The sequence below is a fragment of the Vombatus ursinus genome, unplaced genomic scaffold (genome assembly GCF_900497805.2).
Source record: "Vombatus ursinus unplaced genomic scaffold, bare-nosed wombat genome assembly UNPS02014787.1, whole genome shotgun sequence".
NCBI classification, from domain to species: Eukaryota; Metazoa; Chordata; class Mammalia; order Diprotodontia; family Vombatidae; genus Vombatus; species Vombatus ursinus.
In genome coordinates this window covers 548,856-573,939 of record NW_020954565.1, presented here as the reverse complement: position 1 = coordinate 573,939, position 25,084 = coordinate 548,856, and the positions used below count along the sequence as shown (strand labels likewise).

Below are 25,084 nucleotides of genomic sequence, written 5' to 3'. Positions count from 1 at the left end.
ACTAATATATATTTAATAAATACTGGTTGGTTGATCAGTATGTATCGTATTTGCGAATATTAACTTCCTATGCCTTGGTTTTATTGTTTTGAAGACAGTGACTTTATGGAACTATATAGTTTCACTGAAACTTGTTAATATGTCCAACTATAATTTTTTAAATATAATTTACATTCATATAAAAATAGTTTAGTACAGGAATCAATTTCATAAATGTTCCTTAGTTTGTTTTTTTTTTTAAAGTAGAAGCCTATGCTAAATGCTATCCATTTGATCAGCTTGTTGAAACCCGACTATCCAGGCTGATTTTAATCTGTTATTAATAATGAGAAGAATGTATGTATTTTCTACAATCATAAAAAAAATCACAATGGGACATGAAGGAATCTTTTTTAAAAAATATTTTTCACTGTAATAGGACCCAATAGGTAAGTCTGAAAGTTGATCATGTAGATTTCCTTAGTTATTATAGAATTGATTTGCAAGGGGCATTTCAAAAGATCACAAAATTTCATAGTTTCAAGGAACCTCAGCAATTATTTAGTGCAGTAATCCCCATGCAGGGTGCAAATACCGCTAGAAGATATGAGAAGTTCATCAGGGGGACGTACAGGGAATATTTGGAAAATAACTATTAGAATATTATAATTTATTTGGATGAATTCTGATAGACATTTAGCAACTTCGTGAAACCCTATAATGTTATATACTAAATAATTTTCTCTTAGGAAAACAACTTAATCTCTTTATTTTACTTCTTATGTGAATATGTGTGGTAAACCCTAGAATTCAGTTTCTTTTCTATTTCATATTAGATTGGATACATGGGAAGGTTGTAAGCCAAGGTGTATGGGGATCAATAAAGGTTGGAAGTCTCCAATCTAGTACTGGATTAAAGAATCCACTGGAAGACAGAATCCAGATTATGACATAACTGAAACATTGAATTCTTAGAGATTTTTAATACATTTCTTTGCAACAATTTAAAGCTTCTCTAGATACTATTGACTAATCCTTTGAACACCCCTGGAAGTTGCATTAGCTTGAGTTACCTAGCCAATGAGCACCTGAACAATTCTTGGCCAAGGTGGAAATAAAATTTTGGTCCTTGAACTCTTCCCCAGAGAAAAGCACTGACAACACCATTAATGAGCAATGTCAAGTGAGTGGCTGCCTCTGTAGATAGCAATCCCTGTTCCTACTTTGGGTTAACTGTAGAAAGCAAGTCATCAGATGGTTCATAGTGCCAACAGGGAGACAGTAACATACGTTTGGGAATTAACTTTGGCTCAGAAGATGAGGGACATTTCTTCTGAGATGGGAGAGAAGGAGGACAGTCTAATGAGGGAAATGGAGTTGATTGACTGATTAAATTGTTAAATTGAGTTGAATGATTGCTGGGCCATAATTTTTACATTCTAGAGGATACTCTGGCTTAGAAGAGAAAAGGGGTAGAAAAGGTAATTGTTATTAAGGAAAATTCAGTGACGATCCTATGTTGCCTTAGAGAGATTCTGTAATAATTTCTGTAGGTGAATCATGACATATATGAATTGGGTGAAGGAAATGGACCTATATGTGATTGAAATTGAAAGAGGCAAATGTAAATTTGAGTGAGAAAAAACTCCATAATAATTTAAACTGTCCAAAAATGGAATGAGCTGTGGCAAGAGGTAAGGGATCCCTTCCTCCCTCTCCTCAGTAGTCTCCAAGCAGAGATATGTTATAGTGGGGACCCTTTCACATAGGGGTTAGACTAGAGAGCTGCTGAAGTGCCTTCCAACTCAGAAATTCTGTATTTTGTGATTCTTCACACAGCCCAAGATTATGTTAACTTTTTTGTTGTTGTTCATATCACACTTTTAATTCTTATTGAGCTTGCAGACCACTCAAACTCCCAGATCTTTCTTCAGGACAACTCCTGTCTAACTGCGCCTCATCCTTCTTATTCTTATGAAGTTGACTTATTTTACCAAATTATATGACTTTACATTTATCCCTTATGAAGTCCATATTATTAGATTCAGCTCAGTCCTCTAGCCTGTTAAGATCCTTTTGAATCTTGATACCTTGAGTTGTGTTTCTTATATCCAAGGTGTCAGCAACCCTTCCCGGATGGCTCTACAGGTTTGAGAAGGATGCCATCTTTGCCTTTTTAAAATCACTAATAAAAATGTTAAACATCTCTAAGTCAAACACAAGTGCCTGTTATACTCCATTAGAGACCACCTGCTGTGCTGACATGATCATCACTTCTCTTCCAGTCTGGCAATCCAATGAGATCTGAATCTATCTATTTATATTCTCATTCAATCCCTAGACCTCCACAAAAAATAATATTGAGATACTTTTCCAGGAGCTTACTTAAAATATAAATAAGATATACTTTTTCCTCATCCATTAGGTTAGGAACATTATGTAAAGAGATAATACTACTACTAATAATAGCTAACATTTATGTTAGGTTTGTAAAGTGCTCTACAAATATAATCTCATTTGATCCTCACAATAGCCCTTCAAGACAAGTGCTATTATTGCCCCATTTTACAGATGAGGAAATTGAGACAGATAGAGGTTGCATGACTTACCCAGGATCACACAGCTAGTAAGTGTCTGAGATAAGATTTGAACTCAGGCCCTCTTACTCCAGGACCAGTGCTCTATTCGTTGTTCCACCCAGCTGCCTAGCGAGTTAGTCTGTCATGAAATGTTCTTGTTGAAGCCATGCTGGCTCATGGTAATAACCACTTCCCTATCTAGATGTTAGCCAACAATCTCTTGAATGATACATCTTAGAAGAGGAATTGAAGTCGAGTTCACTGTCACAGAGCCTATAGTCCCTGTTCTCTTAGCCTTTTTTTGAGAATAGGTACATTTATAATCTCCAATCAGGTATTACCTCTCCTGTTTTCCAAGATTTTTCAAATAACATTGGTGGTGGTTCAGCAATCACATCTACCGGTTCTCTGAGCACATAAGGTAGCTGTTCACCCAGGCCAGGGGATTTGCTATCACACTTTTAATGTCTTTTTATCTTGGAGCTCAGCTCCCTATTAATCATAAAGGCCATTCTCCTTTGCAGAGAAAACAAATAAAATGAGAATTGAGTAGTTCTGCTTTCTCCCTGTTATCAAGTATCATTGTCTCATCCACCTGATGAAAATGTCCTACCTAGGAGTGTCCTGGCAAATATTTAATAAATGGCTTCAAAAAAGTATTTTCAGGGAATACTTTATGCTTTTCTGCATTAGTGATGTTTTCTCCATCACTTTATTAATGTCTAGACAATCACAAAACAATAAATCAAGTCTTGATTGTAGCTCTTGTTGATTCCCATGGTGTGAAGGTTCATGCTGAAAATTTAACAATGCATGAGCCTTGTTAAGCAGGCTCCAGCACACCTTTCCCTTCTTTGATCCTTCTTTTTCTCCTAACATTGCTTTTTAAAAAACTACCCCTGGGGCAGCTAGGTGGCGCAGTGGATAGAGCACCAGCCCTGAAGTCAAGAGGACCTGAGTTCAAATCCAGCCTCAGACCAAACACTTGACACGTACTAGCTGTGTGACCTTGGGCAAGTCACTTAACCCCAATTGCCTCACTAAAAAAAAAAAAAGAAAAGAAAAAAAAACCTACCCCCACAAAAAACCCTAAAAACATTTTTTCTTGATCTTACCTCCCCATATTAGCTTTGACCCTTTCTATCTAGGCTTTAGCAATTCTGTTAGTGAATTCGACTTCTCCAGGATAGTTGTTGTTTATCCTTCTTTCTGGAGAGGATCAATGATATCATAAGAGTGATGTCTTGACTTGCCCGCGAATTGGATTTAAGTGAGGCAGAGCTGCACAAAGTCATTAGCCTCACTCTCTCCTTGAGTCATTAAAGTCTAGTGGCAAGACAAAAGTCAAGTCAACTGCCAATGGTCCAGGATGAAGTGGGTAACGTTAGCCTTTCTAAATTAAAGGCTTTCTCAGGTCTCAGTTTGTCTGAGCAATGCCTATTCAATGACTAAAGACTATGTAAGAATTGAGACAAAAAATGGCCCAATTTCCCATCACAGAACTAACAATCTAGGAGGAAAAGACCCTTAGAGTTTCTAGCCAGGGCAGCATATAATTGCTATTTGCACTCATTCTAAGCCATCAGAACCTAAACAGTGAGCAACAGAGACTTGGGTTGGGGGGCCATAACATAAATACAGACATCAGGGAATTCCCCCCAGGAATCGCCAGGCCTCTTGGAGCTACATTGTTCCACATTTATTTTCTTCAGCTGACTCTTGCTCTTCTCTTTGACAAGACAATCAGTTCTGCAGTCATGATATAATGGCCAGTTTAGATCAAACAACCCACTGGTTCTGTTTGATCACAGCTCAGTTCACAATAAGTCTCCAGCAGGTTTCTGTGGGTTGTCTACATTCTACTACATCAGGTTTTCAGTGCAAATAAAAGCCTAGACTGCATGTCTTAATGTTTTAATATTTAACACTCTTTGAAGTCTCTTAGTGTAATTTTTCTGTCCTGCTATGTAATCACTGAATGAATGAATGAATGAATGAAACGAAAAATATTTATTAAGCATTTACTACATACAGAGAGCATAGCTTAAGAGTGACCCTCCAACTTTTCCTGCACTGATGTCACTGAGCAGCTTGCTATTCCTTTATGTAAAGGACATTCTGTTTCCTACCTCCATGCTTTTGCTTAGGCTGCTCCCCTTGCCCACTCTTCCTCTTGGAAGGCATTCTTGGAATGCCTAACTCCCCTCAAAGTTCAGTTAAGGTTCCATCTCCTACAAAAGGCCTTACTTGATTCTCCAAGTATCTGTTTCGCCATTTTCAGTCTGATATCTCTATGACAGAGCCTGCCAAGCAGTTGTTGGAAGGCTGAAGAGTTACATTCAGAGGTAAAGAAATCAGTAATTTAGCACCTAATATCAGTATCGATGTTGTCAGAGTGCTGGTCTACAGAGTGCCATCCAAGGGAAAATAAAAAGGACCAAAGCAAAAATACTTGGGGAAATATTCACATGAGAAGCCTACATACAAGCAGAAATTGAATTCCCAGAAAGCAAGGCGGATAGGTCACAAGTGCAACACCAACATAAAACAGGAGAGTGAAAGGCCCCAGGGAGTACAGGTTGAACAAGGCAAGTCAACACCAGCCTACACTTGGACATAGAGAACATCAATCTATACCTTTCCTCTTTCCCTTGCTTCCCAAGTAGCAGCATGCCATTGGGGAATAGACGGCTGGACTTTCGGAGGGAGGAAGACTATGGTTCTAATACAACACTGGTCATTTACTAGCTGTGTGACCCTAGGGAAGCCCCTTAATCTCTCTAGATCTCAACTCTTCATCTGCAAAAATGAGGAAGTTGAAGAGAATGACCCTTCTAGCTCCAAATTTTTTATTCTTTCTGCTTAATGCAGTAGAGTAGGGTCACAGGCTGGCTTGGCTGCTTAGGAGTTAAAAATGCTTCCATAGTTGCCTTATTTACCCCAAGAGTAGCTGAGGGAGAATCTGATGCAGCAGACAATTTTCTGCTGATCTAGAATTCAATCATTGAGCAACTTATTTAGCCTCTGCCCTATGGCCTCACCAAAAGCATGTATCCACTAATACAATTAAATCTGGATGAGCCATTGGAGATGCTGTAATATCATGATAATTTGAAAGTGTCACTGGACTAGCATTTCATGTTCTCCTGAGCATATTTCTCTTCTGTTCCACGCCTGTGTGTTTGATTGATTTGTTTATGTTGATAACCTCTGTTTTTTCTGGTCATATTTTTTTCATTGGGAAGATGTTTGGTACTTTAGATGGATGACATCATCTTATATCCATCTGAATTAGAACTAAAGGAAATTTTAATTCAAAGCGACAAAAGCAAACTGAGGTTTCTTACAACAACAACAACCACAACTTTCTAACAGTGAATAACAGAATAAATACATTATACTGCTACTCCCATCTGCATGTAACTATTAATGCTTTATCCACCTGAAACCTCACAAAGACTTGACATGGAAATTATGATAAGAAAAAAAAAGGGAAAGGTGGAGGATTTCCTAAATTATTTACTACCCTTTCTACAAAAGAGTTTTTCTGTTTAAATAAGAGGGGTTATAGATCATAGCATTCTGCATAGCTTGTCTTTATCAAAATAAGGAATCTTTTTATTAAGGCATCCCAGAAAAGATAGATTTTATGGATTGATGGTACTGTGTTTAATATGCCCATATCCATCTAGATTGACAGTTCCCACAGACATGAATTTCCCAAGAGAGACAGTGTTACTGGTGTCAGAGGATGGCATCATTTACTTCAATGTTCCATTATTAAATTGATAACAAGATAATTCCTTTGCTTCTCAGAGATATGACAGGGTTTACAATGGTTAACTCACTTATTGCCTGGGATTTGATGTTCTAGGTAGGTTGTTTTGCTTGTTTGTTTGTTTTTAATAAGAAGCATATTTGTATTTTAACATTGCAAAAATTTCAGTGAAAACAACACCAACATAAAACAAGATCAGATTTCCAGGCAACACAGTGCAGGTCTTTAAAGGCAATTTACAGACATTTTCTTCTGTCTATGGCTAAGTTTAAATAGAATGTACATCATTCTCCTTTCACCACCCTCCTCTCCCCCTCCACACTTCCTCCAACCAATATACTCCTCTCAGTTCAGAGACAGATGTTGGAATGTTGTATTTGGTGAAATAGTTTTATAGATATGTTCCTCTTAGCATTTGAGGAAATGATCTTTTAGAGACAATATACTGATTCCAGCCTTGGAAACTACCCAGATATCTAATTATGCAATGGATTTAATTAACATTAGGTAATCAGGTTTTCTATAGCCACGTTCAATTTGAGGATAAATGAAAGAACCAAAGCTAAAAAAAAAAAAGAAGAAGAAGAAGAAAAATAATGTTCCTATGTAGGTTACTTTTAGTGTGAAGGAAGCTAAAGCAACTCCAGGGAGAGTGAACGAGCTAAGCAGGAAGGAGCTTGAGTTATCATTGATGATTGTTAATATATATACATACCTATACATGTATATGTGTATACACATGCATGTATGTATTTTCATACATTTGTTTGAAACAGGGTACATTAGTTGTGTCAAACACGTCAGTAACATCATGGATCCCTAATGATTTCCTGGTAGGTTTTTTTTTCTGTTTTGCCAAGAATAATATACAGTCTTCTGACCACAGGCAATGCCAGTTTCTGACTACTGAAGCTATACTTCAAGAGAAATACTATGTCAGGGGCTGCAAGGCATTCTGGGGCCCAGTTCTAGTGGAAAGATGTCACTATGCACCCAGGAGCAACAGCAAAATAAAATTTTCTGAGTTAAAAAATGAGCAGATTGTTCAAGCCTGATAGCTATCAGATAAGGCAACTCAGAAATTGAACAAGTGATTTTGGAAGGGTGAGGCACGGTGTGCGTTCCCTTCACACGTTTCAAATTGCTGCTTTACATGAACTGTTGACAAGACAATAAGGTTTGTGGGCTGCAATGCATGACTGAGAGACCAATTCATGTGAATTCACTGCTTTTAGGAAGATGGAGTGACACGATTTAAAGTACTTTCAGAGCTACTGGAAACTATATTGTCCTCTTTTTAAATCATTCTGATAGTGAACCATGTTTGCACGGGTCTCTTGTAAACTGAAAATGTCTTGAATGATTCAGTACCAAACTTCACTAAACCAATGCTAAAAAAATTCTATGATTCTAAGCCATCTCTAAAGACAGCATGGTGTAGGAAAAAAAAAATAAAGGCAGACCTGAATTCAGAAGACATGGGTCTTCTGAGGCTCAGGACTCTAGACCTGACTTCTAAAGTCAGTATAATCTAGTGGGAGTGGTGATCTTAGTGTCAGGAAGACTGTACATTGACCCCCAACATAGTGATGTCATTTTGGTTTGCTTGTTGTCTGCCGCTAGTAGACTGTGACCTCCCTGAAGACAGGGGTTGCCAAAAAGGTTACTTTTTTTCCCCCATATCCAAGTGCTTAGCACAGTGCTTGACACACAGTAGGTGCTTAATAAATGTTTACTGACTATTTAAACCCACCTTTTTTCAAGTAAAAGTAGATTGCCAGATCATTCTACATCAACAAGTTTCTGAAACAAGCCACATAACAACTACCAGAGTACCTCTGTCTCCACTAACCTGATACCTTTGGGACTGCCAACTTAGAATGACACATCAATCAATCGATAAATATTTATGAAGCACAACTTTGTGCCAAACATTGTGCTAAGCACTTTATAAATATTATATCGTTTGATCCTCATAACAACCCTCTAATGTAATCATTTATTTTTCTTTTGATGAAGGTATCTCTTGAGTTTCTCAGAGACATCATCATCATCATCACGGTCATCATCATCATAAAAAATATAATTATATATATATATGTATGTTATATGTATATAAAGTATCTGAGAAGCACATATATTTCTTCATACATACATAACTATATATATGTATTAAAGTTAATATATATATGTATTTAAGTGTCTGAGAGACTCTCTAACTACACCTATCTATCTATCTATCTCTATATATCTATCTATCTGTAGTCTTCTCATTATTGTGGGCAATACAAGGTTATCCAAATCATTGTGTAGTATAATATTTTGATCTACTAGGTAAATTGCTGGAGATGACCTGGCCACTCTATGAAAAAAGTTGCTTTGACCTAAATGCTTTCAAAGGAACAGAAGTCATGCACAAACCATGTTTTGTTTTGCTTATTGTCCAACTTCCCAAATTGTTTAATGAGTGGTTTATGCAATTCATTGGATTTTTCAGATTGAAGTGACTGGCATGTTTGATTTAGATTGGGGCAATGAGTTATGATCAGAGTTGCATCCTCGTATAGAAAGTAGAAAGAATTATGCAGTTATTTAGTAGTCCTGCTTTTGTAACAGAATAGGAACAATGCTGAACAAGTCATATGGTCTCTGAGTTTCAGCTTCCTTATATTTAAAATGAAGGAGTTGGGCCAGGTGATGTCTAAGGTCAAGTTCTATGATTCTATGTTCCTTACAAGTTTATGGGGATGTGTAGAAAAGTGGTTCACTAGTTTGAGTGTGGCCAAGTGATGATATATTTAGGAATAAATACTACAAATTATAAATATTAAATGAAGAGCTCTGAATACCACTGTGACCCAGGAAAAGCATTTGGGAGCCATGGAAGATTGTACTGGGGCTATTTAATTAAATTAAATCAAACAAATGTTGGTAAGTACCTACCATGTACTCTGTGCTGTACCATACATACTGAGAATATAAGTACAATGAAAAAACAATCCCTGCTCTCTAATAGCTTAAATTCTGCTTGTAGGATACTACACTTATACAGACAAGCGAATACAAGAGGATTTAAAGAGGGAGAGAGCTCCTAACTATGAGGATCAGGAACAGCTTCACAAAGGATTGGATACCTGAGCTGAGTCTTGAAGGAAGCTGTCAAGTCAAAAGCCCAATCCATAAGCATTCACTAAGCACTTACTGTATGCCAAGCTGGGGCAGCTAGGTGGCACAGTGGATAGAGTGCTAGGTCTGGAGTCAGGAAGAACTCATCTTCCTGAGTTCAAATCTGGCCTCTGATACTTACTAGCAGTGTGATGCTGGTCAAGTCACTTAATGCTGTTTGCCTCAGTTTCCTCATATATAAAATGAGCTAAAGAAAGAAATGGCAAACCACTCCAGTATCTTTGCCAAGAGAACCCTAAGTGGCATCACAAAGAGTCGGACGTAACTGAAAATGACTGAAAAATGTGCCAAGAACTGTGCTAAGCACTGGAGATACAATGCAAGCCAAAAGAATGATAGTCTCTGTCTTCAAAGACCTTATAGTTCAACGGGGAAGAGAACACATAAAAAGAAATTGAAAGGGGGTAATAGATGTGGGAGCTGGATGAAGTGCAGAGGAGAGCAGCCTGATGGGAAATGAAGCTAAGAATGATTATAAAAGACTGAGGAAGTAAGGGGTGTATTCCAAACACATGCAGGTGCAAAGGGATAAATAGGTGGGAGACAGACTGCCAAGTTTGAGAAACAAGGGGATCAATTTGTCTGGAATGTAAAGAGGATGAAGAGAAAAAGAAGTCATGTAAAATAAATCCACAAATATTTTATCATTAAATGAAAAATTGAGAAGTTTCTTTTTTACCCTACAGGCAATAATATGGAACCACTAAATCTTCTTAGCAGGAGAATGACATGGTAGAAACTGTATATTAGAAATACCAATTTGGCAGCTCTGTGGGAGATAGATTGGAGAGAGGAGAGATTTGGAACAGGAAGACTAACTGGAAAATTTATTACAATAGTCTAAGTGACCTGAGTCAGAGTAATGGCCTTGAGAATAAAGGGAAAAGAGATGGACAGGTGTAGGAGATGTTGTAGAAAGTGGTCAACTAATTGGAAAGAGGGGAGAGAGTAAATAGTGGGGATTGTGAGCCTGAGTGGCATCCTCAACCAAAATAGGGAGTTTATTAAAGCGGTGAGTCTGTTGAAAAGGTCAAATAAGTTCTGTTAGGCATGTCGAAGTTTAGGTGCAAATGGGACACATAGGAAGAATTATCCAAGAGGTGATGGATGTGAACTCAAGAGAGAAATGAGGGTAGGATACATCGATTTGGGAATCATCTGAATAGAGAGGATAAATCAACCTTTAGGAGTTACTGATCTTATCCAGCAAGAAAACAGAGGGGGACCTTGGGAGAAAGACTTAGGGGACACCTATAGTTAGGGGCAGTGATATAAATGGTTATCCAGAAACAGAGTGACCAAATAGGTAGAAGCAGCAAAAGAGAATAGTGTAATGAAAGTGAAGGGCGCAGAGAGGATGCAGGAGGTCAGTGTCAAATGGGAAAGAGACATCAAGAAAGATGAAGACTGAGAAAAAGTCATCAAATGTACCACTCAATAGATAAGATGGCAAAAGATGGAAATAGTCAATATTAAAGGAAACATGGAATAGAAGCACTATTATGCTGTAGTTAGATCTGTGACTTGGAACAATCATTTTAAAAGCAAATAGGAATTATGCTTAAAAATAGTGGAAGGGAGACTGAAATGACCATGCTCTTTGACCTAGAGATTCTTCTGCTAGGAATGTATCCCAATGAATCCCAAGTCAGAAAGAAAGATCACATTTATATAAAAATATCCATGAGAGTACTTTTTTTCTAGTTGCAAAGGCCTGGAAACAAAGTAGGTGCCCACTGAGTAATGAACAGCTTAACAAATTGTAACTCAAATAGTATAATTGTGTCTTAAGAAAAATGACTATGAAGAATTCAGAGAAATATATGAAGATATATGTATATATATATATATGCAGTTAAATAAGCAGAACTAGGAAAACAATATACTCAGTGATTATAAGATGAATAGAAAGAATAATAAAATGAAACCAGGATTATAACCAGACATCCCTATGGATAAAGTGAAAAAATATATCTCCCAAATTGGAAAGGTAGAAGACTATGGGTATGGAATATTGCACATGCATTCAGATGTGGTCTATATGTTGGTTGGTTTTCCTAAAATGGTTCTCTCAGAATTCCCCCATCAACTCTTAAAAGTTCAAATTTCATGAGAACAGTTAGTGACTAATTCAAACAGATCAATAATTTAGGAACTAGATAGTTATGTGAAGGAAAATGAAAGAATCTGCTGCATTTCCTTGTGTCTAAAACATGGTTCTAATTGGTCTCCAGAGATTTTCTACTGGTGGCCTTACAGTTTTGTCATAAATGGCATACATTTGCTTAACCATAATTCCTAGAGGAACAATCCTCCCATATTTTAGAAAATATGGCAAATATTCTCTACTTTACTGAACCATAACCAAGAAAAAAATCATGTTCTAGATAAGAGATAGAAAGAAGACAAGAGGAAAAAGGATTGCTTAAGCTGATTCAAGAGGTATAACTAAGAGTAGCTTAGACTGGAAATAAGGAAAAATATCCTGACAGTGACTTAAAATGTGAATTCTCCCTGAAGAAATGGCAAAAGCCCAATCAATCTAAAAATAGATGGAACAAAATACTCAAAGCTGCATTGTAGTGCACAATTCTTTACTAGCAAGGGGATGGATTGGGTGACCCATTAGGTCCTCCACATTTTTATCTCCTTTTTCTCTTGTCTCTCCTTCATTGACTATATATATATATATATATATTTGTCTCAGGAAAGAACAGCATGGTGCCAAAACAAGCTTCCCCTCAGCCTCTACAATCTGCATTCATTCTTTTCTTTTATAAAATTGCAAGGGAGTTTTTTTTGTGTTGCTTTTGTACTTTTTGTTTCAAATTTACAAGGCCAGGGACCATTTGCCCTTTGTTCGCAGTAGCTGAAAAACACAGCATATGGTAAACCTTTTCATTGAATAGGTATTCATGATCGTACATGGGAAAGTGCCTTAGAAGAATTTATGAGACATTTCAGAACGTGGACTGCATCTGAGAGGAAATCTTTAGTACAGGCTTTTACTGTATCGTACCAAGTGTTCTTTGGGGAACACTTTTTTTTTTCTCCTTTGGTTGAATGACATCAATTGGCAGCATTTGTAAATAATTCAAAAGCTTCTGCTCTAGAGTTTGTCTAGTCCATTTCCAAGAAGGACATTCTTCAACAGGAAGTTCTCCATCTTGCTCTCATCAGTTATGAATCATATTATGCTACTTTTAAAAATTCTATTCACAAAGAAAAGAGTATGAAAAGATGGAGCTAGATTGTAGCCTTCCATCTTTCCTAGGAAATTAAGGCCTATTTGGAAGTTTCTATTACTATGGAAAAGAGTTCACAGAATCCCCACATTAATGAAATTATCTCAGTGGCCTTACCAGTGCACCTTTATGTAGCATTTTAAATGTACCAAGTGCTTCATATGCATTGTCATCTGGTCCCTACAATGACCCTGCAGTAGGCAGTAGTTATTATTATCCTCATTTTACAGATGGAGAAACTGAGGCTCAAAGAAGTGATTTATCCATAATTGCTGAACTAGTAAGCTTTGGAAGAGGAATTTGAATCCAACTCTTCTGCCTTTAGTTCCATTATTATATCCTCTATGTCATGGCTGACTTTAGACCACCTAGTACAACTAACACCTGAGAAAGAATCCCTTCTATTGCAGATTTGTCAGTGGTCATTATGGCTTTGCATAGAGATTTCCAATGAATTCCTGAGAGACACACACACACACATTTACACATACATATATTACATATATGTATATATATTACATGTGTATATATGCAGATACATATGTGTCCATATACACATATATGCATATATATTCACTTTTTCTAGCCCAGCTTTCCTATGAAAAGCATGAGTGAGTTTGATATTCCAGGATCTGTGATGAAATCCAGGGATTGCCACTGTGACCTCAGGCATTTCCCTCTTAGGACCTCAGTTTCTTCATCTTTGTAGTTAGGGGATGGTTCCTTCCAATTCTAAATCTAGAATCCTATAATTCAAATATTTTTATCTCATGAAGTAGAAGAAAATGTAGGTACTAACCTAAATTGAAAGGACTATATATCCAGCTATACAATTGCCTCATTTGAAAAGGCTACTTTTCTCCTGTTTGTTTTGTAAGTTTAAAAGATCGTGTCATTATGTGTGGGAAGGGGGAGGGATTTTTTTTTTTGCAAAACAAATACCTTCCTTGTAGATGAATAATTTCAATGTTTTTGGAAAACATTGAAATCCACATCTGCACATTCATGAGAGCAATCCAATGAATAGAAACAATGTGGAAAAACACATTCAAGGGGAGGAAATGTTTTAATTTCCATCAGTATATTATTTTAAGTGGAGATAAAAAGAATAAAATTATGAGGAGGACCTTGAGAACCTCCTTTTAAGCAGAAGTGCTTATACATGGGTTATTCAAATGCACCTATTGTCCTGTAGCTGATATATCTTATAAACACTTTAGACACTTTTCAGCCAACTTAATGAGGAATACCCTTTATATACACTGCAAATATTAGTCCATTTTATTTTTTATAAAAGTACATGAGTTTCATCCCCTTGATTTTAATTGGGCTTCATCTCCTTTGGAGTATACTTGTTTAACAGGTAATGAAATTTTAACAGGAGCTTTGTTGTATACTCAGGTTTTATTTTTATAGTATGCATAGAGTAGAAATGCCAACATGTCCATTATGCTGTATAAAGTTTGTTCCAAAAAACTTCAGATCACTTTGAAAAAAGGTCCTCTTGGTATTTCCATTGCAAATGCCTAGTCTGTGAGTCTGGAACTCAAGTGAAGAAACATGCTATAAGGAAATCTGAATTGTAGACCATGCACAGAATTCATTTACTAAATGTGAACTCTTTGGTTAATCTCTTGGCATGAGGCACATTTTGAGGTAATGGGTAGTATATTCAGGAAGATCTGGTTTTAAAACTTTATTTTAATCCTTTCTTAACTGCAAGACCTTTATCAAATCACTCAGTCTCTGTGTGCCTCAGAAAACTTTCTAGAATTCCTAGCACTACTCCAGTTAGAAGACCTGGGTTCAGATCCTACCTAGAAGGGTTTCTACTTATCTGACATTGGGCAAGTCACCTAACAATAGACTTAAATTTCCTCATCTGTAAAATGAAGCAACTCTGAAGTTGCTTCCAACCCTAAATCTATTATCCCTTGATGCTGTAATAATTTAGCATGATTTATAATATAGTTGGTGGATGGAAGCAACTACCAAACTGAGGCCATAACAAACTTTTCATACCTTGTTTTGTCAGATCATGCAGTAATCAAGAAAGGCAGCAGTAAATTCCAAAGGAGGAAAGGCAGCCCTATGTGTTGTATTTCTTTCCTATATTTGTTTTCTTCTGGGTTGTTTTATTTCTTCCTTGTAGATGAATAGTTTCTTTATTTTCCCTGCTCTTATTTTTGTTCATTTGTTTGCCCATGTCTCCAGCTTATATTCCTGGAGTAGGTCTTTATCCTATGGACCAGTATCTGTCCTATTTTTACATTGTTGGACATGGCTAAGCCCAGGTTCTGTATTTCACATAGACCCCAGATGGGATAATGTTGAGACAGACTAGATCACACCTTGGCTATTATCTGAAAGCTGCTATCCAGAAGTCCCTAGGAAGGAGGCTCTCTGGGGCCATTATCTACCTTCTTCCATAGCCCTGACCTGGGACCTCAGTCCTGGTTTGGAACCCTAGGAAGTAGCCTTGTGTGTATCACCTTTCTGGAGGACTTGATCCCTGAAGCAGCTCTAGTATTAGGGCTGTGATATTTTTATTTGGTTTTGTTTCAAGTGGTACCCTTCTCTTTTATTGATAGAAGTTCCTCAAGGGAACCAGGTTAGCCTATCTCAGGGATTTTTAAACTTTTTTGTGGTGTAGACCTTTTGGTAGTTTGATTAATCCTATGAACCCCTGATAGGAGTGAAGTTTTTAAATGTTTAATTTAAAATACATAGTATTATAAAGCTAAATTATTATATTGAAATACAGCTTTCAAATATATATATATGTGTGTGTGTATCTATATACATATATGTATAAAGATGCATTGATGTGTTTGTGTGTGTTTATTTAAGTTCATGAATCTCAGGTTAAGAACTCCTAGCCTAGAATCTTTCACTTAGCCATTATAACTGGGGTAGTCTCTATCCCATTTTTCTTATACCAAGAAAATTTTCTTGTAATAAGAACAGCAATTCACTGTTATAATAAATATAGAAAATGAGGCAGCCCAAAAGGAAAGGCATAACGTGACTCCCAACTGGAAAAGTCTGGATGAGCAGGGTGGAACCACTAAGCTACCCATCCATTTAAACCATAGCATGAGTGATCTTACGTGTTATATGGGATTATTTTTATATTTATTGCCATATTAAACATAGATGGTTAAGCTAGAAATATAATATTAACGTCATTAAAATCATATAGAGTACAGTCCTGTCAATTACCAAGTATCAATCAGAAAGTATTTATTCAACAACTATTGTGTGCCAAGTACCTTGCTTATTGCTATGGCAGATAGAAAAGGTATACATTATGGTCTTTGACCAAAAGTAGCTTACACCATAGTTGGCTATATAGTACCCAAAGTGTCAAATACAAACAAACATGTGAAATAATAGAAAATAATATAAGTGATAAACCATTACAGTGGCATTTTCTTTAGGAGTTCAGAGAAAGAAATATCAATTTGATCTTCAATAGTGAGGGAATTTGTCATGGGGGAGTTGGTAAATAAAAACATAACATGGACAAGGTAGTCTATCAGTTGGAAGAAACAGCATTGATAGAGGCTTAGAGACAGGGGTGAGCTTTGTATGTAACTATGGCAGGATGGACCTGAAATAGGAGGATTTTTTACTGGTATAATGGAGAATCAGTTTGGATAAGTTGAATAAGGCCATATTATAGTGGGTCTAGAAAGTTAGACCAAGTAGCTTATTCTTAATGCATTAAGTAAGCAAGGGAAGGAGGGGAGAATAATTGTAGAATTGTTGTAGGAGGAAAGATAAAAATACGTATAGCATGAATTGCAGGAGAAAGAGTCTTGGAGACCCAGAATCCAGCTACGAGTCTGTTTGTGGAAATTCAGGCAACCACCCCACTACCTAGGTCACATTTCTATCATCTTCAACCACCACAGTTCTGCTCCATGACGTCCCACTCCAGATTTGCCCATTTCCTTCCTTTGTGCTCTCTAGAATTCCTGTTTCATATTTAATAATTTTTCTTCATTTTAGACCTCCTCCCCCTATTATCTTTCCATTTCCTGGTATTCGTAGAGACCTGGTTCCCTTCAATTCATATTGCATCCCTGCCCATGCTTTCTAGTAATGAACATTAAAAATTTCTTCCTATTAAATGTACTATTCTCACTATTCACATTTATTGGCTAAAGTTTTTGGTAAAACAAACAAATAAAACCTTTATAAACAAATAGATTCTATTCCTTTTCCTCTCACAGTCTTCAATTCTGTTCATTATGGTTTCCAGACTCATTATTTAAGTGAACCTATTCTCTCCAGAGTTACCAGTGATCTCTTATCTAATGATTTTTTTTCTTAGCCCTCATCCTTCTTACCCTCTGTACAGCATTTGATGCTCTTTTTCATCTTCTTCCTGCAGTCTCTCTCTCCCTAAGTTTTCATGACATTGTTCTTTCTTAGTTGTCTTTTTACTTAAGTGACTACTCCCTTTATCTCCTCTAATGGATCATCATTCCATAAAGATAGGTATAGCCTAAAGCTCTCTAGTTTGGGCCTTCTTTTTTCTCTCCACTCTCAAACATGGTGAACTTACAACATTCCATGGGTCCAATTATCATCTCTATGTAGATAATCTCCAGATCTACAAATGCAACCTCAGTATGTCTACTGACCACCAGTCTCACATTACCACATGCCTTTTGAATATTTAGCACATTCAACTAAGGTCATCTCAAACTGACCATGCACAAAACAGAACCCATATTTCCCATCAGACCCACTCTCCTTCCAAACTTCACCATTTCTTTTAAAGACATCACCATCCTCCTGGTCATCCATAATCTCAGTGTTATTGTAGACTCCTCAGATATACCAACGGTTTCCAAATCTTTTCATTTCTATTTTCTTGACATCTCTTACATGTCACCTTCTTTCCATTCACATAGTCACGACCCTAGTTCACTCTCAGTTAGATTATTGCAATTACCTCGTAATCAGTTCATATGCCTCACATCCATCCCCTCTTCAATCCATCCTAAACACAATTAATCAAAATTATTTTCCTGAAATATAAGTCTGGGCATTTCTCATCCATACTCAGTAAATCCCACTGGCTCCCTATTTCCTTTTGGATAAAATGTAAAGTCTTTAGTTTTCCTTAAAACTTTACACAAAATAGCCCCTTCTTACTTTTCTAACCTTCTTGAACATTATTCTCCTCTATGTTATGGCCTTCTTGCTGTTTCTCACACATGATGCTCCATCTCCCACATTCATAACTTGGCATTGACTATTTCCCTGCCCAGAATCCTCTCTACCAATATTGGGATGTTCTCCTCTATGCCAGGAAACTTCTTCCTTCTCACCTCCACCTTTTGGAATCCCTGTTTTGCTTTAAGACTTAGCTGACATGTCATAGTGCCTCTATCTTATGCATCCTCTATATGTATACCTGTATGTGTTCATGTTGTGTCTCTCTAAAATGTAAATCCCCTGAGGGCAAGCACTAGCTTCTTTTTTCTTTTTACATCTCCAGCACATAAGAAAATTTTGGGGATATCATTTGATTAAAAAAAAAACTTGTTGATTCATTGATGGATTGTGTTGATGACCTGGTCTATATTATTTACAGTGAAAAGAGGGTAGAACTTTTGTGTAAATTATAGGACTTTCAAAAAACAAATTTACAGGTATGGTGCCTGAAAGAATTTAGGGAATGAAGTTTTCCCCCAAGAAGATCCCTAGAGAAAGAAGCATAGTAGGAGTTCTGAACATTCCAAATTACCAGAAATAAGCATTTGGGGCTGAAATGATAGAATGGATTTCTGAAAGGACATCCTTGGGGAAAAGAAGTGTTGCTAAAAGTTGAGATGTGAGTAACGCTGAAGATCAAATTAATAGGAGAACAAATAGACAAGGTCTGGCTGATATCCCATTTGGCTAGACATAAGTGAATAAACATTTGGCCATCTTGACTTGTAAAATGAATGAGTTTTGCTCTTATTGCTATTTGGGGATCAGAAATGGATCTATGTTTGAACAACTGTTAGTCTGATATGGTGGCAAGACTATCCAATGGAAATGTTTCGTAAGCTTTGGAGAGATACAGCACTCTAGTTTATATGAGGTGAGGACCATTAGGTGAATGGATTGATGGATCATTCGTATATTAATGTTAACTGAAATTTTGAAAGTGAATGCATTGTCCAGGGGAGAAGAAAATAGAGCCAAAGCCTGAACCTTAGGAAATCTCCATAGCTAGCTCATTAGACAAGGAAAAGTCATTTAGGAAAACAGAAAAAGAGTAGCAGGAGAGATAACAGAACATGGTGTGATATGATGTTATAGAAGTCATTCACTCATAGAGTTTTAGGAAGAAGTATGGCTAATGATGTAATATACCACAGAAAAATCAAGAAGAAAGAAAACAGAGGGGGGAAGTGAGCTTGATATATGTGTTATGACTAAGAATCAACCACTGTAGTCCTCAGTAGAGAACAATAGCTTAGCTAAATTTGTAAATTCTCATTTTGTTTCTACGCCTCTTATGTAAGATGATAATTTATTAAAATAAGACCTTTAGCCTTCATTCCAGGTACACATTTATAACTGAAAGTGTTGTCTGAGGCCAGTTTCTTATTATGAAATTTAGTCATATTCATTTGTTAATGTTATTAATGATTTTAATCAAAGTAGAGTGACCTCCCCCCGTCCAGGGGCTAGTGCCCTCTCTTCCTACATTGCCTTCCATCTAGTCTGAATATGTCCCTTATGTTCGTAGTTATTTACTTTTTGTCTCTCCCTACCCACCACCCACCCCATTAAAATGTAAGCTGTTAGAAGGGAGAAACTTTGTCCTTTTTAAATTCCCCAGTACTTAGCACAGTACCTGGCACATTGTCCCTACTTAATGTGCCTGCTGATTTGATGTAACCTGATGCTGGGCAAATCACTTAGCATTTCTGAGTCTCTGTTTTATTACCACAAAACTGTGTTGTGAAAAAAGTACTGTGTAAATCTTAAATCTCTACATAAATATAAGCTAGTGATGAAAAGGAGATAGTGAAACTCTGAAATTGGCTAACTTACTCAGGGGGAGTATATGATTGAATGTGCATTAAATATATAATCATAGTTAATGAGAGCAAAATAACTAAATTCTTGTAAAATTAGCAATAACGCTCTGTATTTATATCAAATTTTCTTCTGAGAATTTAAAACCCTTTACAGAAAATAACTCAATAATTTTCACAGCCCCCCTGTGTGGTATGGATAGTTCTGGAGAAATTGCCCTAAATATTTAATCCAGCATATTACTCCATGGTAATTAACTTGAGTGTTTTCATTATTTTTCTTTTGTTTTTAACTCCTAAGTTACCCATTAACATAGTATTAATTACTTATTTTATTAATTTGAAGAGGTAATTCATTAAATAAACACTTTCCCTTTGCCTCTGGGTACTAAAACTTCTAAATGAAACAGGCATATCTAAGTACATCTCAAATTAGCTCTTTTATATACACTATTAAAGTATCAATAAGCTGTACGACTGATTGAGCCAGATTGCAAAGGATGACAAATTTGGAGCTTCTCAAGTGAAAAGGAAACATGTAGATAGATATTAAATAGAAAACAAAACTTTCCCTCATAATTCCAATTATATGGAAATGCAGTATGGAAAAATGTAAACAACCCCAGACCTAAAGTTAGATGATACTATATGAGACCTATTTTTTTTGTCATTATTTAGTCATTTTTCAGTCATTTCCAAATCTTTGTGACCTCATTTGGGGTTTTATTGGCAAAGATACTGGAATGGTTTGCCATTTCCTTTTCCAGCTCATTTTACAGATGAGGAAACTGAGGCAAACAGATAAAGTGACTTACTCATAGTTACACAGCTAGTAAGTGTCTGAGAGTAGAATTGAACTCCTGACTCCAGGTCTGGCACTCTATCTGCTATGCCACCTAACTGTCCCAAGAGAAACCTAGGTCTGTCTTCTAACTTACATTGAATAAATCACATTCTTTACTTGGGCCTCAGTTTTTCCATCTATAAAATAAGGAGCTTGTAAAAACCTATGACTTTTGTATAACCCAGCTCAGATGAAAGTCGAATGGCAATCCAGACAAACAGAGCCTACGTCAAGTTGGATCCCTTCAGAAGAATGAGAAGTCCTTGAGGGAAGGGCATTTTTATTTTTGTCTTAGGTTTTTATCCTTTTTTATCTTTCTTTCAGCGCCTAGTATAGTTGGTGCCTGGTGTATACTAAGTACTTAATATGTGCTGGGCAGGTCGAATTCCTGTTTCAACAGAGTCCAAATCCTATCTTCCAATTCCTATAGAAGCTGAGGCCCCATCCTTTCTTTTTTATCTGAGTTCTTTGGAAACTCAGCTTCTTGCCATTCTGATTTATCATTTCCAGTTGATCCTTTTGGCTCTGTGCCCTACTCTATTTGAAACTAAGCCTCTCGATAGCCAGTCCGTGGTAACTGCAAGACTTTTGCTACCTATCCAGACTCTCATCCTAGCCCTCCTTGCCCTGCTGTTACATATATGCCAGCATGTGACCGGTCTTCTGTAGAGTATCCAGTTTAGCCCCTTTCTCCAAGATGTCCAAATGGTAAGAGTAGTATTCCAAAGGTTGCATACTGTGTTTTGGTCATGAAAGAAAACATATATAGTCTCAGCAATTTTTTTCTTTTTCTGACTTAGTCACACTTATGTAGGGGTTCTGGTCTGGTTGTTGTCCTTTGTTCTCAACGAGGACCAAAATGACATCACTATGTCAGAGTAAAATTACAGTATTTCCGACTGTAGTTGATCAGAGCAATATGAGCTTGGAATGCTCTACCACAGGTCCAGCACAAATAATCCATGTGAACATTTGGGATGGGTTCTCTAAATTTGTGCATCTCATGTTTCTTTGGAGCCTCTTCAATTCTGCTTTGCTCGTAGAGAGCAGCACCTTCTCTGATGAGGGCATGCCATGCTGGGCGGTCCTATGTCAGTGTCTGCCATGTCACACAATCAATTCCAAAGTTTTTAAGAGAGACCTTGAGAGTGTCCTTGTATCACTTTTTCTGACTCTGATGGGCTGGCCACATTGTTTGAATGCCAAATGTACACTTGCCAAAAAGACTATTTTATGGAGAACTCACACAGGGCAAGCACTCACATAGTGGTCAGAAAAAAGCGATATCTAGGGATAGAATGAGAATGCAAGACCAGAATAGAATCTTGGGGCTGGAAATGTCTTCACAATCCATCAATTTCAACCAATTCCTGAAAAAGACCATCCAGTGGAACATCACATTTTGTATTTTCCCATGGAGCAAGAAAAAAAGGAATGTGAATGCATGTTAAGCCCTTTTTTAGAGAACGTGCTATTTAATATTGCCAATCATATTTTATGTCTCCAACATTGTTTGTTTGAGGCAATTTGAAAAAACTTGGATTGTAACCAATTACAAGGTGAAGACTTTGGCATCCTGAGAAGAGAATGGATCTTGGAAATGTAACTACCCCATCCTTCTAGCCATCCATCTTCCTTCCTGCAGCCCTTGGAAATATAGTTTCTCTTGGAATTTGGAACTTTAGTCTGGTTGGTATGGTGCATGTATTACTCATGACATTTCTTCTGTTCTTTAAGCTCTTTATTCGTTTTGGCAATGAATACAACAACTCTTCTTCATTTCTATTGACCTTTACTATTGTTTACATTTCTCGATGTCTCTGCATTTTTTATGATTAGCTCATTACATCTTGAGGCCAAGTGCTTTTCTTCAGCAACACAGCTCCTCTCTTTCATGGAAAGCAATAGGATAAAACTTAATGTACACATTTGTACTTTGGAGCTATAGAAAATGATTTGTAGACTCCAAAGAAAAGGTCACTTTTTAAGGAATGTAAAAATGTGATTTAGAAGATGGTAATGTCATCATTTAAGACCTTAAAAGAAGCACTGTGAGTTAATACAACTTTAAAGACTCTATTATGATTACTTTTAATGTGTACATTTCAGCGATGTTGCAGTAACTTTGCTCAAGTGGCATTGTTGACAGTGCCCTTTATGTTCCAGGCAGAAAATTAGTTTAACATTTGAACAGCATAAAGTTAATTAATATTTAATAAACATGCTTTCTTAATTAACAGGCCTTTGAAACATCACATCCCAAGCTATTCATCCTTCTTCACATAATCCCAATAGAGCTGGGAGTGATTTTGTGAAATTGTCTGACAAAACCCAACTCAGCTACTTGTAACTTACAGTTGTTCACCTTTGTCACTTTGCAGCTTTTCCCTGCTAAAAAATTTAGTTTGTCTTGAAGTTGAATTGTTGTCTAGATTTCCAATGCAGTTCACAGTATGGCTACAGAATATAAAATGCTGTTGTCAGAGTCTATTTCTAGCTTAGTTTCCTTAAATTATATTGGAATTTGAGAAGGACAACTTGCACATTCCCTTGCCACCCTAATTTGGTCCAAGGAAACTAGATTATAGATTAGTGTAAATAACTAATATAATGGTCTTTTCCATAAGGATAATAATATTTGACCTGTAATTTGGATAATTAAAATTATTTAATTTGTTTATTAATTTTTGAGGAAAGTACATTTTTCTTTCTCTTTTTTCCATTGAGCAAAAGTTCATATTTTCATTTTCCCCAATGATTTTCAGAAGGGAGAAGCTAACTTGTAAAACGACATTCTGGTTGGCATTTTCCTATAATATGTGATTTTTAAAATAATTCTTTCCCATAAATATAGAGTTTGCTATTATAAGCTTTTGAGGGGGTTGGGTTAGCTAGTCTCTAAGGCCCTTCTAGCTCCAAGCATCTATGATTCAACATTCACATTTTTTTTAAAGTTATATGTATATATTTACCGAGATGAAATTTAAAATTATATTTTGCTTTTTTATAAGATTTTTCACCATAAAGCAAAATTTTTTATAAGACTGGGATTTTTGGACCTCATTGCACACTAAATGCCCTCCATATGTATTTAATGATTATACAATTTTCTTTCATTCTGTTAATTTGGTGTCTGCATTACTTTCTCAGTGGAGCTCATATGGGCATTTGAATACTCTAAAGTCAAGCTCATCCCAGTCAGTCAGTCAATAAACATTTATTAAGTACCTGATATGTGCCAGGCACTATACTTACTCCAGTCAGGCTGCAGCCACATTTATATGTCCATGTAGACTAAAAGACGCTATACACAGCCAGTGAATGGTAGGGGCCTATAAAGTAAGGAGACACAGATGGATGGATAGATAGAGATTTTGTAGTGCCTTATGCATACCAGGTATTTAACAAGAGTAAAGTTGAACTCTTTGGAATCACAGAATTTGGAGTTGGAAGGCCCTTCGTTGACCTTTCAGTGACATTTCTGATGTATGTCTATATATATACCCATATTTATTTAGCTATTCCTTCATTTATTTATTTTCTGGACCTGCGATTTCACTGATGTTAGAACCCTGGGTGAGGAAATTCCTTTCTCCTATGCAGATCTGAACTTGTTTTTGTTTTTAATTTGTCTTAGAGGGTTCCCTAGGGACAATGAGAGTCTAAATAACTTGCTAGTTTCACATATAGTAGGCATGAAGACAAATCTAAATCTTTCTATTTGTGAAACCAACTCTCTATTCACTACACCATGCTGTCTACACATACATGCGCATGTATATACATATTTACATTCATATCTACTTACATTCACATATACACACATACATGCATGCTAAGAAACACCAGGACCCCTGTGAAGAGACAAGTATCCAACTGGTTTTCTAAAGAAACCAAGTAAATCTGTTACATAGACAACAAGGGGTCATCGGGGGCTGGGTGAGGCCATAGCAGGAAAAGGAGGGAAATAAGTGACCCAGGAGAAGTGGATTCCGTGACCCAGAACCCAGGTTATATCAGACAATTGCCACTCTTCTCTGGGGATGTCAAGATTCAGTCCTAAACAGAAGGTTTGTTGAGTAATTTTAGAGTGTTAGGTGTTTCATAAGGAATTGCCTCTGATTACTTTTTGAGATCTGAAGTTATAAGCAGGTAGATCTCAGTGAATGAGGTGAAAAAGTGAAAAATTCTAGCGATGGGAGGTCCAGAGAAGGAGAAAGGACACAGGTGACTAGAAATGCATTTGGGGATAGAATCCCCTGACAACCTGTCATAGGAATGGCTAGTGTTCCCCTAAAAAACAGAAGTCTTCAGGGTGGTAGAGTAAGCAGGTCAGCCTAGAAATCAGAAAGAACTGGGTGCAAGTCCTGCCTCTGACATAGGTTAAGTATTTGGCAACATAGACAACTCAGTCTAACCTC

The 25,084-nt window shown here is 36.7% G+C and overlaps 1 protein-coding gene across 1 annotated transcript in view; it reads left to right on the top strand.

Moving 5' to 3' along the window:
• The window catches only part of DPYD (dihydropyrimidine dehydrogenase), a 1,024,364-nt gene that overhangs the window by 638,426 nt on the left and 360,854 nt on the right, over positions 1–25,084 (top strand). The gene's annotated exons all lie outside the window — the stretch shown is intronic.